Below are 16,516 nucleotides of genomic sequence, written 5' to 3'. Positions count from 1 at the left end.
CCTTTTTATTATAGTGAAACCAAGAGAAGTCGAGAGATATTTTAACAAAATTAAGCTAAACATGAGATTGAGTACAGAATTATTCGCTAATAAAAAGGTCTATTCATTTTGTTTCTAAAAACGATGTGTTTTTATTTAAGATTAATGTTTAATTTAATTTACACAATTATTAATTCCAGTTGAATTGTACGGAGAATACAGATTGGTTGTGATAATCGAATTTATTGTCAATCTCCTTTTGGCAGGTGCAGCTACTATCAGTTGGCAGTTGACAAATTCGGTCGGCACATTTAATACCACATATGGTGTTGGTTAGGTCTGCCGACGACATTGGTTGTGGCTATCTTCATCATTCGGTTGTGTTGCCCAACTTATATAATACTCATGACCGAATTACACCGAAAAAAAAGTTTACTATTGTTTACGAAAAATGAACTAACCCATAGTAAGAATGACCATGATTTGGCGCCAAAGATTTTTTTCATTTAGATAAGTTCATGATTTTCTTATAAATAAGTTTATGTATTGCATCGTATTTTAGTTCATTCTTACTACGCTGTGGGAAGAATGTACTTACACTCATTCAAAATATTCCTGCTATCCGGAAAAATGAACAAGTTTTTGGGAATCCTATATTTAGAAATTGGTTTCAAATAAACTGTTTATCAGTATAATTTTCAAAGAAGCAAATAAATTGAGGAATTAAAGGTACAACAAGCCTGTATACAACTAAGAAATTTTTCGTACAATATAAGACAATTTTCCATAACTACCAGTATTTTATTTCAAAAAGTTATTATTATATTACATAAAACTATGGCTTATGATATACAATAAAAGAAATGTTTTTATTCGTACGCTGTATGCTGTTACTTTTCGGTAGTTAGTAATTGCTTCTTCAAAAGAGTAATATTCTATGTTAGTAGAATGAAACTAATTAATATCAAATTCCATTTTTTATCCATATGAAAGATATATGCCATAAATTGCTATTTTCATTTCATTTTTGTCCAATTTCACCGATATCGCTAGTTTTTGTTGTGTGGATTTGCGTCATAAGCCTCTGAAGTTAAAAAGGTATATAAAATATAAAAATATTATCAAATTCTATGGTATTTTGATCTTTAACTTACAAGAGAATTTTCTTAGAGCAAATAGGGATATCAGCTTAGTTAGCATTAAACAGTAAGAAGATTCCAAAAAATACCATTAGATTTGCTGTCATCCTGCAAATGAAAATTATTTTTAATAAATAGAAATTTTGGCTTTATTACAAATGGACGAAAAACTTACCACATTGAAAAAAAATCATCCAATTACTACATTAGTGGAATCATATCCATGCACAAATGGGACATTTTTGAAATCCTTCTCAGAATATAAATGAAATAAAAATATTATAAAATTAGATATAATTTCCACTTGTCAATATAGCATTTAGTATTTATGGTGGATGTTAAGTTCGAGTTTAGTGGCTAAAATCCCAATTTTTCATGATTAGTTTTCTTTAGAAATACATGGGAACAAAATTGAACCGTTTTTGTGTTCATTTAAAATTTATATCAAATTTTTAGTAATTTGAGGTCGCTGAATCCAAATTTACACTTGTTTTTTTTTAAGAGCTCGACTTTTTGAGATATACGGTTATGTTCAAAATTAAGGCACTTCCGCTATATATATTGGAATAACTTGAAAACAATTCATCATATTAAATTAAAAAAACAGCGTTCTACATAAGCTTGAAAAAGATTTTCTGTTCTTAATCGTGTAATCCATTTAAAGAATATAAACTTAATAAAAAACTTGTTTCGAGCTATTCTCCATCAAGTTATATTTAAATTTGCATCGAAGGCGTATAATTTTATACTTTTCTTACTGATTTATTTCTGATTTTAGCACCTAAACTCGAACTTAGTACACACCTTAAGGACTCGCTATATCATAAAAATATAGACTCAAAAAATTGTACTGTGATCCAGATGTAGAGTAAATATAGATCATTTTATTACCACTCATTATGAATATTTTTATGTAAACCAATTTAAAACCGCACTAATTTTAAATTATTAATAGAAATATACAGTTTCTTAATATGTGATTTATTTATTTTTTTATCAATATAAAGTGTTTTTGTTTTCTCTTACATCACACCATTCACTTATCAGTTTCTAAAATGTTACGAAATAAATGTATTTTTATTAATAAACACAAATACCGCACGCAAGCGCACCACGTGTGCGCTTCATAAATGCATCAACAGAACTGAATGCACCAATAAAACTCAAAGACACAAATAGTCATAAAGGACACATATGTAAAGAAAAACAACTCCACACACACACATGATCCCTTTCTGATCTCGCTATTGCAACAAAACAACTATCACCACAAAAGATACAAACAACACACATTCCATAACATCATCGCAATAACAAACACAAACAAAAAAAAAAAGATGATGCAATAATTTCATAATTTCTTCTCACTTCAATTTCCAGTATCACGTTTATTGATTAGTTGGTATTCTATCTATAGGATAAGGTAAAATATATTCTAAATTTACGAGGAATCCATAAAAAATTATATACACCCGTCAAGGATTAAATTAACTACTTTTTATTCTACTTTATCTAAAATTTTCAATGTGAGGAAATATACTCCAACTTATAGTAAAAACCGAAATAAGCTGTAGGAAGCCGCCATACGAATCGGTACTGTGGTTAAGTTAATTTTTACTACAAAAATTTTTTTCCATACAAAAAAATTTCTTAGTAAATTGTCCACATTTCGTAGTAAGATTTTTATATTGCCTATGTCTTTTTATAATACAATCAACGATGCATTAACTATTGTATTGGAAATTTATTTAAGGAAAAATCCGTCCCATTTCGTAGTTAGTGAACTAAAAAACATTTACTGAAGTTTTATAAGTTTTCCTTTAGCTAAGTTAATTTTCGCAGTGGTTACGAAAAATGAACTATATTACAGTAAATTTTTTGAACTATGTGGAAGTTAAACTGGTCCTAAAATTAACAAGACACCTTTTTGTCTGTGTAACCTTTAACTGTCCACGTGGTGGTAAAATGTACCACCTCGCACACTCGTTTACATGTATTATAAATAAGACGTGTGAAATAAAGTGCATGTTAATTTTTGAAAGTACATATATTTCGAAATATTCTTTTATTTTCGTTAAATACAATGTGTTCTAATCAACACATGTAATAATCACAAAAAAAAAACATTTTTCATAGAAAACATATTAACGTTAAAGAGGGGGTCAAATTTACCCCGCGTCCCAAATTACCCCACCACTCAGCAAAAAAATTTGGAAGTTCTTCCAAAGGCACAACTTTAAAAGCACTTACAGAACTACAATGATGTTCTTTATTGTAACTACACAGGAAGTTCTTTTCAATCAATTTTTTATAACATGCTGTTTTGATATTTTTAATGGGTAAATTTAACGTTTTTTGTTTCAAATTGGTCAAAAACAGTTTAAGAATTCATAAAATGGTACAAATTATTTAAATTTTGTCGAAAAAAATGCTAAATCCAATCTGCAAAAATTTAAAATTTTTACACTGAAAAAAACATTGTCGTGAGGTCAAAGATTTCATGTCTTTAAAATACGAATACTAATTTTGCTTAGCATAGAAGACGCATTTCTCTAAAATAAAGTTATTTTCCTTGTCCAAAAGTCGATAAACTTTTCAATGAAGTCGTATTGTCCTTATAATTAAGTGATTTGACTTAAAAATGGGTATCTTACCATGAAAGAAAAAAATTATAGGCTAAGGTCAACTTGACTTTAATAATTCAGAAAAATTCTTTAAATTTAATGAAATTGTCGTTAAATTTGTTGTCTTTTTGCATCTTGACTACAAAGCAAAAAATCGTTCAAATATAGGACATGTTTTTCAAAACTTTATTTTAAAGAAGTTTTTTACTTCAAACATAGCATAATTTCTACTGGAAGTCGAGTCCTATTTTGGAAAATAAAGTTGCCGTTAACTCGTTTTTAAAGGACTTTGATAGCATATGAAGAAAAAAGCTGAGAAAGCGAAAAATTTAAATTTGCTTCCTAGATGCAAGTACACAAAACCTAAATTTAAAAGAGAATTGTGTCTTAAAAGTATCCTTATTTGTATTCTCCGCTTCTTTGGCTCGGAATCAATACCAAATTTTTCAAAGTAAAGACAAAATCTTTGGAACCGAGTATGCTTTTTTTCAGTGTAAAAATATTTGAGATCAAACGTTTCAGACAGGCGTTAGAATCCATTAAAAATTATAAAAATTATTTATTTCACAAAATATCACAGAATTTTTTAATTTACATTCAAAACATTGAATTCGGATCACACCTAAAGAAGTGATGCAAATTCAGTGCAACGGCTGTTGAAATGGAGGACTTCCGTCCTACGACAAGCCCATGTTAAATTCATCGCTGCTGCGTCAATTTTGCACCACTTCCGGATCCAAAAAGAACATTTCCATTACGCTTTTTTTTGCTGGGCGACGCTTTTTTTGCTGGGCAGTTAAAGGCTAAAATTCAATTACTTTCCAGTCAAATATTATATTTATTTATATATACGAGTATGTAGTGATACAAATAAATCTAATTTCGCGAAATGTATGATTAATCGGAGGACATTAGTAGATACAAAGTTGTGTCTAGAATCTCTATTTATTGCACCAAAATCAATTCACATTATCTATGTGCTTTCGACAGCTATTTTAGGCTTGGCGAAAAGGCAACGTTTTTGCAATAAAGCAATATTCTATTAATTTGGTCCATGTTTAGTAATATTCCCATCTGCGTATATAACTTCTCAAACGTTCAGGAATATCTCCAACCAATCTTTGAAATTTGACGCCCAATATCGGTTCTTCATTAGCATATTCATGTTAAAAGACAACAAGTATATACGGCTGTAAGTTCGGCCCGGCGGAATCTTATGTACCCCCCACCATGGATTGTGTAGAAACTTCTACTAATGACTGTCATCCATAATCGAATTACTTGGGCTGTCGTAATACTTGCCAATGGCAAAGTATCTTAAAACTTCTTAACATAGTCTTCTAAATTGTATGTTAGTCCATACGGGGTATATATTAGACAAAAAAATATAATTCACTTTTTGGTCTATATATATATTCGGGAGTCTATAAATGATTACGAAACGACATGAACTGTTGCTTTGTAATAAGAGAGCCAGAAGTGAAACGTGGAGGTCACTTTATATAGGGGGATATACACAATTACAATACAAAATCCCGTAATTTCAATAACTTGCAATCGAAATACTAATTTTATGTTGGCCAGCTGATAAACATTATTTCTTAAAAAAATATATTCTGTAGAATATTCAGAAACTCATATTGGCTATCGAAAATGGCACAAATATTACTGTAGAAATATATCCATTAATACCTTGCGAAATAAGCAAAGTCATGTCTATAATGCAAAATGTTCCGTTAAAAGAAAAAATCATTTATGAGCGCAAAGCTACAAACTTTCTAAAAAAGGAAATTGCATATAACATATGAAAAAATTTCGACTTTAAAGAATCAGCAACATTTGCAAAAAAAAAAACAATGTTTGATATAAAAATTTTCGCTGCCATCTTGGGAGTAAGAATTTAGGAATTTCCAAGCCTGTACACAATTATAGACTTTATCCCGACTACGTGGCATTTGTACAGATTTAGAAAAAATAAAGTGGTAAAATATGGGCAACTTTTTCGTGATTTATTCAAATTGGTAACAGTTTGTATTTTCAATACCTATAACTATTGTGTATTGCACTAGTAAATAATTTATATACTAAAACTAAGGCAGTTATTAGAATCATTTATAAGAACAGACGAAATAACTTTTTAAGCTGATTTTTTGTGTTCCCAATGTATGATATTTACATTAGATATAAAAAATGGGCCTGTTATGTTTATGTTTTACTTAATAAATAAAATTTTATATGAAATTGAAACTCAAATGTGACTGTTTTTGCTTGTCCCGACAAATACCGGAATGTAGGGCGTAAAGTCCCGGATTTCGGCAACCCTATATACAATTATGAACTGATATGGACGAACTTTTGTGTGATTGAGGATCGGTTTCTCCGGGGGCTATATATAACTATAGACCGATATGGAACAATTTTGGCATGGTTGTGAGCAGGGCTGAGGAGTCGGAGTCTTGGAGTCGGAGTCAGAAGATTTTGCTGGAGTCGGAGTCGGAGACCGAGTCGTAAAAATTTTGCTCGACTCCGACTCCGGCGAAACAAAATTTGAAAAACACTTCATATCTTTGTAACTAAAGAAATATTTCGACAAATTAGATTCCATTAGGACTTTTAATCGAACAACGAAAAACGAAGTACTGGATTTCAGGCCATTCAAAGTGTATTTATATGGGTGAAATTACACATTCTAGTAGGTTTTACTAGAATATGGGCTGAATTGATCAATTGTATACTCTATTTTTAACATATTAAACTATCAATTTTTAAGCCTATATATACTCTTGATAAAGGTACAATTTTAAGGAAATATAGCAGTAGAGCCTAACGTTCTGAATGTTTGGCAGGCATGTTGAGTTCGATAGAATACTTAAATCGGTCTATTTTTGGAACACTACACCTTAAAATTACAATTGGAATGCTGTTAAAATGAGATTTAGGTACAACACCTGGAGTCGACTCCGGAGTCGGAGTCGAGGCTAATAAGAAATGCTGAAGTCGGAGCCGGAGTCGAGCAAAATTGACTCGACTCCACAGCCCTGCACGCTCACAAAAAATCGCTTCTGTAACATATACTCCCAAACATATTTTGCTTCAAGCATATATATTTTTGGGTATTGCCCGAACATTTATATGTTTGATCTCTTCCAATATATAATATGTTTGAAAGCATATTGGTCTAAACTATATATGTTTGGGTAGTCTAAGTTCCAAACATTTTGTATTTTTGCATCCAAATTCAATAATGTTGTCTTCCAAAAAACAATATGTTATTATGTGAACATATAATATGTTTGGAAGCATTTTGCACCCAAAAATATTATATGCTTAAAAAAAAATTCTCCCAAACAATATTGTGCTCAAAATTTTATTTATTTATTTATATATTTACAATCATAATGAATTATGAAAACAAGTATATACGGCCGTAAGTTCGGCCAGGCCGAAGCTTATGTACCCTCCATCATGGATTGCGTAGAAACTTCATCTAAATACTGCCATCCACAATCGAATTACTTAAGTTGCGGTAACGCTTGTCGATGGCAAGGTATCTTAAAACCTCCTTACACCATCTTCTAAATTGTATGTAAGTCCATACGTGGTATATATTAAATCAAAAAAGATCGATCCAATACGAATATAATTCAGTTTGACAAAGTAGACATAAAATTTTGACAAAATTTTCTACAGAAATAAAATTTTAACAAAATTTTCTATAGAAATAAAATTTTCACAAATTTTTCTATAGAAATAAAATTTTCACAAATTTTTCTATAGAAATAAAAATTTTGACAAAAATTTCTACAGAAATAAAATTTTAACAAAATTTTCTATAGAAATAAACTTTTGACAAAATTTTCTATAGAAATAAAATCTTGGTAGATTATTTTTGGCTCGAGTGGCAACCATGATTATGAGCCGAATAAAATTTGAACAAAATTTTCTATAGAAATAAAATTTTGGCAAAATTTTCTATAGAAATAAAATTTTGACAACGATGAAAATTTTATTATGAACCGATTAAATTTTAACAAAATTTTCTCTAGAAATAAAATTTTGACAAAATTTTCTATAGAAATAAAATTTTGGTAGATTATTTTTGGCTCTAGTGGCAACCATGATTATGAACCGATATGGACCAATTTTTGTGTGATTGGACTAATTTTGGTATGGTTGTTAGCGACCATATACTAACACCACGTTCATAATTTGAACCGGATCGGATGAATTTTGCTCCTCCAAGAGGCTCCGGAGGTCAAATCTGGAGAATGTTTTATATGGGGGCTATATATAATTATGGACCGATATGGACCAATTCTGGCACGGTTGTTAAAGATCATATACTAACACTATGTTCCAAATTACAACCGGATTGGATGAAATTTGCTTCTCTTGGAGACTTCGCAAGCCAAATCTGGGGATCGGTTTATATGGGGGCTATATATAATTATGAACCGATGTGGACCAATTTTTGCATGGTTGTTAGAGACCATATACCAATATCATGAACCAAATTTCAGGCGGATCGGATGAAATTTGCTTCTCTTTGAGGCTCCGCACCCCAAATCTGGGGATCGGTTTATATGGGCGCTATATATAATTATGGACCGATGTGGACCAATTTTTGCACGGTTGTTAGAGACCATATACCAATAGCATGTACCAAATTTCTGCCGGATCGGATGCAATTTGCTCCTCTTTGAGGCTTCACAAGCCAAATCTGGGGATCGGTTTATATGGGGTCTATATATAATTATAGACCGATGTGGACCAATTTTTGCATGGTTGTTAGAGACCATATACTAACATCATGTACCAAATTTCAGCCGAATCGGATGAAATTTGCTTCTCTTTGAGGCTCCACAAGCCAAATCTGGGGATCGGTTTATATGGGGGCTATATATAATTAAAGACCGATATGGACCAATTTTTGCACGGGTGTTAGAGACCATATACCAACACCATATACCAAATTTCAGCCGGAACGGATGAAATATGCTTCTCTTAGAGGCTCCACAAGCCAAATCTGGGGATCGGTTTATATGGGGGCTATATATAATTAAAGACCGATATGGACCAATTTTTGCATGGTTGTTAGAGACCATATACCAACACCATGTACCAAATTTCAGCCAGATCGGATGAAATATGCTTCTGTTAGAGGCTCACACAAGCCAAATCTGAGGGTCCCTTTATATGGGGGCTATACGTAAAAGTCGACCGATATGGCCCATTTTCACTACCATCCGACCTACATCGATAACAACTACTTGTGCCAAGTTTCAAGTCGATAGCTTGTTTCGTTCGGAAGTTAGCGTGATTTCAACAGACGGACGGACGGACGGACGGACGGACGGACATGCTTAGATCGACTCAGAATTTCACCACGACCCGGAATATATATACTTTATGGGGTCTTAGAGCAATATTTCGATGTGTTACAAACGGAATGACAAAGTTAATATACCCCCATCCTATGATGGAGGGTATAATAAACAGGTAATATAGGTGCTAACAACATAGGTTTTCGACCTGAATGCTCAAAATTTTGTTTCTGCCCAATTGTATATTCCCCCACATCTTTCTCACTTCCACGAGATTTTTTAGTTCTTAGCACCTTTTTCTGTGAAACAAACATTGTAGAAGAAATTATTCAATTGTATGATTTTTTTATATTTTAATTTTACCTTTTGCCGGACGGGGATTCGAACAGCGGACCACACAGTTTGTAAGGATCAAAGAAGTAGCTGATCAATTGCCCAAGGAAAAATAAAATGTTAATTGTGTAATAACAAGCAACAACCACCAACTTAATTCAATATCGCTCCCTGTTAAATAGCGCTCCAAGCTACTAAACACATATATGTTTATAGGCTATTTCTAAATTAATATATGTTTGCATCCAAGCATATTATATTTACAAACATTTTATGTCCCAAACATAATATGTTCTAACATATTAACATATATGTCCCAAACATGTTATGCTAGTTTATGAACATTATATGCTTGCACTCAAAAATATTGTGTTTAAAAATTTGTGTTCCAAACATATAATGTTTATAGCCAAACATATGAAAAACAGTCTTTTTCATCCGTGTGGTTGTGAGCAGCCATATTTATTTAATTTATTCCTCCAATTTATTTAATTTATTCCTCCAAGAGACTCAGGAGGTCAAATCTGGGTTTATATGGGGGCTATATATAATTATAGACCGATATGGACTAATTTTGATGCGTGGTTGTTAGTGACCATATACTAACACAACATACACAATTTCAATTGAATCGGATGAAATTTGCTCGTTCAAGAGGCTCCGAAAGCCAAATCTGGGAATCGATTTATATGTTGGCTGTATATAATTATAGACCGATATGGGTCCATACTCTATATACGGGCAGAAAATAATTCAAAGGAGCAAACGGGGAAATCGGAGCACTTTTTTTCGGCTGTCGGCTGTCGCAGCACTTTTTTCGGCTACCCGCAATTTTACTCTATACTTGGCACTATTTTCACAGCAGAATTCGAAGCCTTTTCGCACTCTTGCCTGTTCTTTTAGAAAAGAACCTAAAAAATAAATTTTCCGGGCGAAATGCAAAAAAGTGCTCATTTTTAGAAGAAAAGAAAACACCATTAGATTGAAAAGAAACTAAAACTATAGTGTATTTATTGTTTCTTTATATTTTTCGCAATCGGCTAACACGATGAATTTAAAAATTTGGTTCACTCCTAAATAAATGTATCTGTGGTTTTAAAAAATTATTGTTTACGAATAAAAAAGTGTGTACTTTTCAATGGTTAAAGTAAAAAAAAGAAACAAACTATAGATTCTATGGAAAATGTTAATATTTATAGTCAACTTGCCAGAAATAATTTTTAATTTAATATAATCGCAATTTTATTTTGGAGAAGAGGCTTCCACACATATTATATAGTTTGGTTAAAAGTTCCTCCAAACATATTGTATGTTCACATAAAACAAACATCATAGTATTGCGCAATATCTGAAAATATATGTGCTTCTAGCAAAATATGTTGGAGAAGCGATTTGTTTACGGCCTGTCAGCAGTCAGACGAGCGGTTCTTCCGCACTGTGTAGTTAAATTAGTCACTATTAATTAGTTAATCTGGACCAAAGTCAAAAATCGGTTTGAATCGATTTTCAAAAAATTCGATTTTGAAGATTTCAAAAAGTCGACTTCAACTTCCTATTGTCTTTTGTATCCCTACCTTATATGGCTTCATATAATTGGAATATCAATCTATAGATGTGTAAATGTCTACAGACTACTCGTATAATAAGACCTTGTAATATTTCATTAGATATCGTTGTGTCGGTATCTTAATGTGTATTTGAGCATTCGATACCAAAGGGAGGTTGCTACAATCGAATCGTTCAAATTCAATCAACAGCAAAATCTTACAGTGATATTTACACACATAGACAATTGACACTGGTTCATCACTAATGGATACTCATCAAATGGTCATTACTACACCATTTGTATTTCGATATGTGTTCGAGAATGTGTGTCTACTCATATACACAAATTACTTCATTGAGGTTACGTTGTAGAATTTTACCCAGGACTTCCAGGAAATATGGGGCCTTATATGATATAAAACTTTAGATTTTAGTGAAATTGAAAAGTAAAAGCTCTTACTGTCCTTACGTGTACATCAGATTATTCGCAAATATTTGGCTATGAGGATTCTTTGTGCAAAGTAGCTGTCGTGCGAGCTCACTTTTGACCACAAGTTGCGATAAGTCGATTAAATGGAGATGTGTTTGAGTATGGATTAATCGTAAGATTCTTTCAATTTAAATTTCGCGCGGAACACCATTCCTTTACATTTCAACAACATCTGTGCCAACGTATACTTCAACTTTTTTTTTTAACAAAAAAATCGAAAAATCAATGTTCGACTTTTGTATCGCTCTACATCTACAGATTGGCTGATATGTATTGCAACAACTTCACACTCAAGAAAAAAAAGTTTACTTAAATCCAAAGATTTTAACTTTTCCCTAAGGATTTTGGGTATTGATTCTGAGCCAAAGAAGCGGGTTCTTTAACACATTTTTAGTGATCTATGTGGCTTTAAATCTAGGATAAAATTAAAATTAGGATAGAGATTTCATTTATCAAATTTTCATTCTCTCTTCGTGGAATATTAATAAAGCTATTCAGATTCAAATAAATGCCAGTTTAAAGTTCCAAACTAGAACGTTTTTTTTTAAGTAAAAATTTTTTCTTAATCTCTAAACAACTTCAAACAAAAGATTCTAAATCTTCAAAATAAGTCTTAACTTATATTTAAAGCGGTTTTATCTTAAAGCTAAAGATCCAATATTTCTGCCAATTTAACAACGACTACTTTACAATTTAACAACGACTACTTTTAAATGTGTTTCTTTACTTTAAGGAAAATTGGCCTTAGTTCAAGGACATACGACCTTAACAGAGGGACGCAAGTTTCCAAAATGGCGGTAAGTTCGGCCGAATCTTATATACCCTCTACCATGGATAGCGTAGAAAGTTCCACAATCGATTTACTTGGGCTGTGGTAAAACTTGCGGATGACAAGTTACTTCTTAACATTGTCTTGTTAGTCCATATTGTACGTTAGACCATATGGGGTATATGTTAGACAAAAAAAAGCAAATGTAACCTGTATAATTGGAACCATCGTTGTGCAATGGGTAACATGTCCGCCTTGTATATACAAGGTCGTGGGTTCGATTCCTGCTTCGACCAAACCCCAAAAAATTGTTCAGAGGTGGATTATCCCACCTCAGTAATGCTGGTGGCCCACAATCATTCGGATGTGGATGATGTGGGCCTATTTTTGTATGGTTGTTACAGGACATACACTAGTACCACGTATAAAATTTCAACCGGATCGGATAAAATTTGCTCATCCAAGAGGCTCCGGAGGTCAAATCAATTTATATGAGGGCAATATATAAATATGAATCGATATGCACCAATTTTTGCATAAATGTTAGGGTCAATTTACTAACACCACGTACAAAATTTCAACTGGATCGCATGAAATTTGTTTCTCTAGGAGGCTTCTCAAGCCAAATCTGGGGGTCGGTTTATATGGAGGCAATACCATCAAATCGAAGAGGAGTTACACAAACTTCTTGGTTTCCAAATAATTTGGTGACACATATACATATACTGGAGCTATATCATAATCTGAATCGATTTCGATGAAATTTTGCATACTTAAAGGACATTAAACAGCGTTCGTCCTTGTGCAGAAAAAAAACACCACGTACCACATTTCATCAAAATCGGTTAATAGGTGCGACCGGAATACTTTGAACAACAAATAAATGGACAGACGAACGGACAGACACTAAGGGTTAGATCGACTCAGGAGCACGACCGACATCAAAATCGGTTAATAGGTGCGACCGGAATCCTTTGAACAACAAATAAATGGACAGACGAACGGACAGACACTAAGGCCAAAAATAATGCCAAAATAATCTACCAAAATTTGAAGACAATTTTACCAAAAATCTACTACATTTAAAAAAAAAAAAAAAACTTATTTTAAAGTTTTTGATCAAATGTTTATCAAAATTTTATTTCTATAGGAAATTTTGTCTAAATTTTATTTCTATAGAAAATTTTGTCAACAATTTATTTCTACAGAAAATTTTGTCAACAATTTATTTCTATATAAAATTTTGTAAAACTTTTATTTCTATAGAAAAATTTGTCAAAACTTTATTTCTATTGGAAAGTTTGTCAAAATTTTATTTCTATGGGTAATTTTGTCAAAATTTTATTTCTATAGAAAATTTTGTCAAAATTTTATTTCTATAGAAAATTTTGTCAAAATTTTATTTGTACATAAAATTTTGTCAAAATTTTATTTCTATAGGAAATTTTGTCAAAATTTTATTCCTATGGGAAATTTTGTCAAAATTTTATTTCTATGAGAAATTTTGACAAAATTTTATTTCTATAGGAAATTTTGTCAACATTTTAGGTCTATAGAAAATTTTGTCAAAATTTGATTTCTATAGAAAATTTTGCCAAAATTTTATTTCTATAGGAAATTTTGTCAAAATTTTATTTCTACATAAAATGTTGTCAAAATTATATTACTATAGGAAATCTTGTCAAAATTTTATTTCTATAGGAAATTTTGTCACAATTTTAGATCTAGAAAATTTTGTAAAATTTTACATCTAGAAAATTTTGTCAAAATTTTAGATCTAGAAAATTTTGTCAAAATTTTATTTCTATAGAAAATTTTGTCAAAATTGTATTTCTATAGAAAATTTTGTCAAAATTTTATTTCTGTACAAAATATTGTCAAAATTTTATTTCTATATAAAATTTTGTGAAAATTGTATTTTTATAGGAAATTTTGTCAAAATTTTATTTCTATAGGAAATTTTGTCGAAATTTATTTCTATAGGAAATCTTGTAAAGATTTTATTTCTATAGGAAATTTTGTCAAAATTTTATTTCTATAGGAAACATTGTCAAAATTTTATTTCTATAGAAAATTTTGTCAAAACTTTATTTCCATAACAAATTTTTTCAAAATTTAATTTCTATAACACATTTTGACAAAATTTTATTTCTATAGCAAAGTTTGCCAAAATTTTATTTCTATAAAAAATTTTGTAAACATTTTATTGTTATAGAAATCTTTGCCAAAATATAAAATTTTGACGAAATTTTCTATAAAAAAATTTATAGTGGAGAATTCTACCAATCTACCAAACAGTAAAATATCTACCACACCCGATCGGTCTCGGCTATAAAAAGGAGGTCCCTTGTCACTGAGCTTAACATGGAATCGGGCAGCACTCAGTGATAAGAGAGAAGTTCACCAATGTGGTATCACAATGGACTGAATAGTCTAAGTGAGCCTGATACATCGGGCTGCCACCTAACCTAATCTAACCTACCACACCCAGAGAATATGATCACCTCAAACATGTTTTAAAAATGTCTCAAAAATGTTATTTTCTCGAAAATTGTGTATCTGATTTCGGCACCCAAGTATATGTTTGCGGAGAAAATAACATTTTAGCGACAAAAATATTCCATGTTCACCGTCCAAAAATAACATTTTGCTCTTAAAAAATGTTTGGGGTGATCATATTCCTTCTCTGCGTGCATGTGTAGTACAATTCTATCAACTGTGGCAAGCGTTCTCTGGAGGTGTTTTGTAGTTTTTCAGTATATATGTTGTGGGTTCTAAAATCAACATTTCTGGTGATATAAAACTGAAAAAACTAAATCTTTATTTTATTATATTACATATCGTTGTATAAGATAGTGCGGAATTAATTTTAAGGCTCCTTTCCATAATGGTGGTCTACAGCAGTCTAAGGGGTGATACGGTCAAAATTTGGTCAATATAAACTTGACGTATTTCTTTCAATTTTGCATTTACAAACCCTGAACACCCCTACTCGCACGCAAAGCTGGCAAAATCGCTAAAAGTTGCCAAATCAACCGTTACAAATGTAATTAAAGTGTTTGGGGAACGTTTGTCGACAGCCAGGAAGTCTGGATCGGGGGGAAATCGAAAACCGGAAGCCGCTGAGATGACAAAGAGAGTTGCCGGTAGTTTCAAGCGAAACCCTAACCTCTCTCCGAGATGCCGCAAATAAGCTCGGTGTATCGTCTACAACCGTGCATCGAGCCAAAAAACGAGCCGGACTATCGACTTACAAGAAGGTAGTGACTCCAAATCGCGATGATAAACAAAATACGACGGCCAAAGCGCGATCCCGGAGGCTGTACACGACGATGCTGACGAAGTTTGACTGCGTGGTAATGGACGACGAAACCTACGTCAAAGCCGACTACAAGCAGCTTCCGGGACAGGAGTTTTATACGGCAAAAGGAAGGGGAAAGGTAGCAGATATTTTCAAGCACATAAAACTGTCAAAGTTCGCAAAGAAATATCTGGTTTGGCAAGCCATCTGTACCTGTGGCTTGAAAAGCAGCATTTTCATAGCTTCCGGGATTGTCAACCAAGAAATTTACGTGAAAGAGTGTTTGAATAAACGTCTGCTGACTTTCCTGAAGAAACACGGTTGTTCCGTACTGTTTTGGCCGGATTTGGCATCTTGCCATTACGGTAAAAAGGCCATGGAGTGGTACTCCGCCAACAACGTGCAGGTGGTTCCCAAGGACAAGAACCCTCCCAACACGCCAGAGCTCCGCCCAATTGAGAAATACTGTGCTATTGTCAAGCGGAACCTAAAGAAGACCAAAAAAACTGCTAAGGACGAGCAGCAGTTCAAGGCAAACTGGCTTTCTGCGGCGAAGAAGGTGGACAAGGTGGCTGTACAAAATCTGATGGCAGGTGTCAAGCGTGAGGCCCGGCAATTCGGATTTGGAAAAGCGAAAGCCTAACTGAATATTTTTCCTGAATTTTATGCTAATTGAACTTGAAAAAGAAATTTAATTTGATTTTTTAAATAAGCGATTTCACCGATTTACACGCGTTTTCCCTTGACCAAATTTTGACCGTATCACCCTTTACATTTTGACATTTGGTCGATGTCATTGATTTTCCCCGCTAACTCTCTCTTTCTTTCATATAATTTAAAGGCCTTAACAAAGGCCCCCTTTAACTGTTCAATGGTTTGATTAGACATTTGCATGCTTGTTATTGATTGAATTTCATATTCAAGTATCACTTTACACTGACTAATGACATAAGAAACCTTAGTGCAAAATTTTCGCAAATTGTTATCACATACGAGAATGGTCAAAAGG

At 32.3% G+C, this 16,516-nt stretch overlaps 1 protein-coding gene and 1 long non-coding RNA gene across 3 annotated transcripts in view; both read right to left on the bottom strand.

Annotated features, from left to right (window-relative positions):
* Positions 1-16,516, bottom strand: part of LOC142232130 (uncharacterized) — an 825,742-nt gene that overhangs the window by 481,573 nt on the left and 327,653 nt on the right. The window lies entirely within an intron of this gene.
* LOC142230443 (uncharacterized) lies at positions 760-2,403 on the bottom strand. Of its 2 annotated transcripts, none has more exons than XR_012720687.1 (4): positions 2,145-2,403; positions 1,294-1,368; positions 1,134-1,226; positions 760-1,063 (listed from the first exon to the last, which is right to left on the bottom strand). It is a non-coding gene; the product is annotated as an uncharacterized LOC142230443 (long non-coding RNA). The 2 variants fall into 2 exon arrangements; XR_012720686.1 differs by lacking the exon at positions 2,145-2,403 and adding an exon at positions 2,010-2,098.

This window comes from Haematobia irritans, chromosome 3 (assembly GCF_050003625.1).
Source record: "Haematobia irritans isolate KBUSLIRL chromosome 3, ASM5000362v1, whole genome shotgun sequence".
Classification (NCBI taxonomy): Eukaryota; Metazoa; Arthropoda; class Insecta; order Diptera; family Muscidae; genus Haematobia; species Haematobia irritans.
The sequence above is the reverse complement of the archived record's forward strand: the minus strand, read 5'-3'. Positions and strand labels throughout refer to the sequence as shown.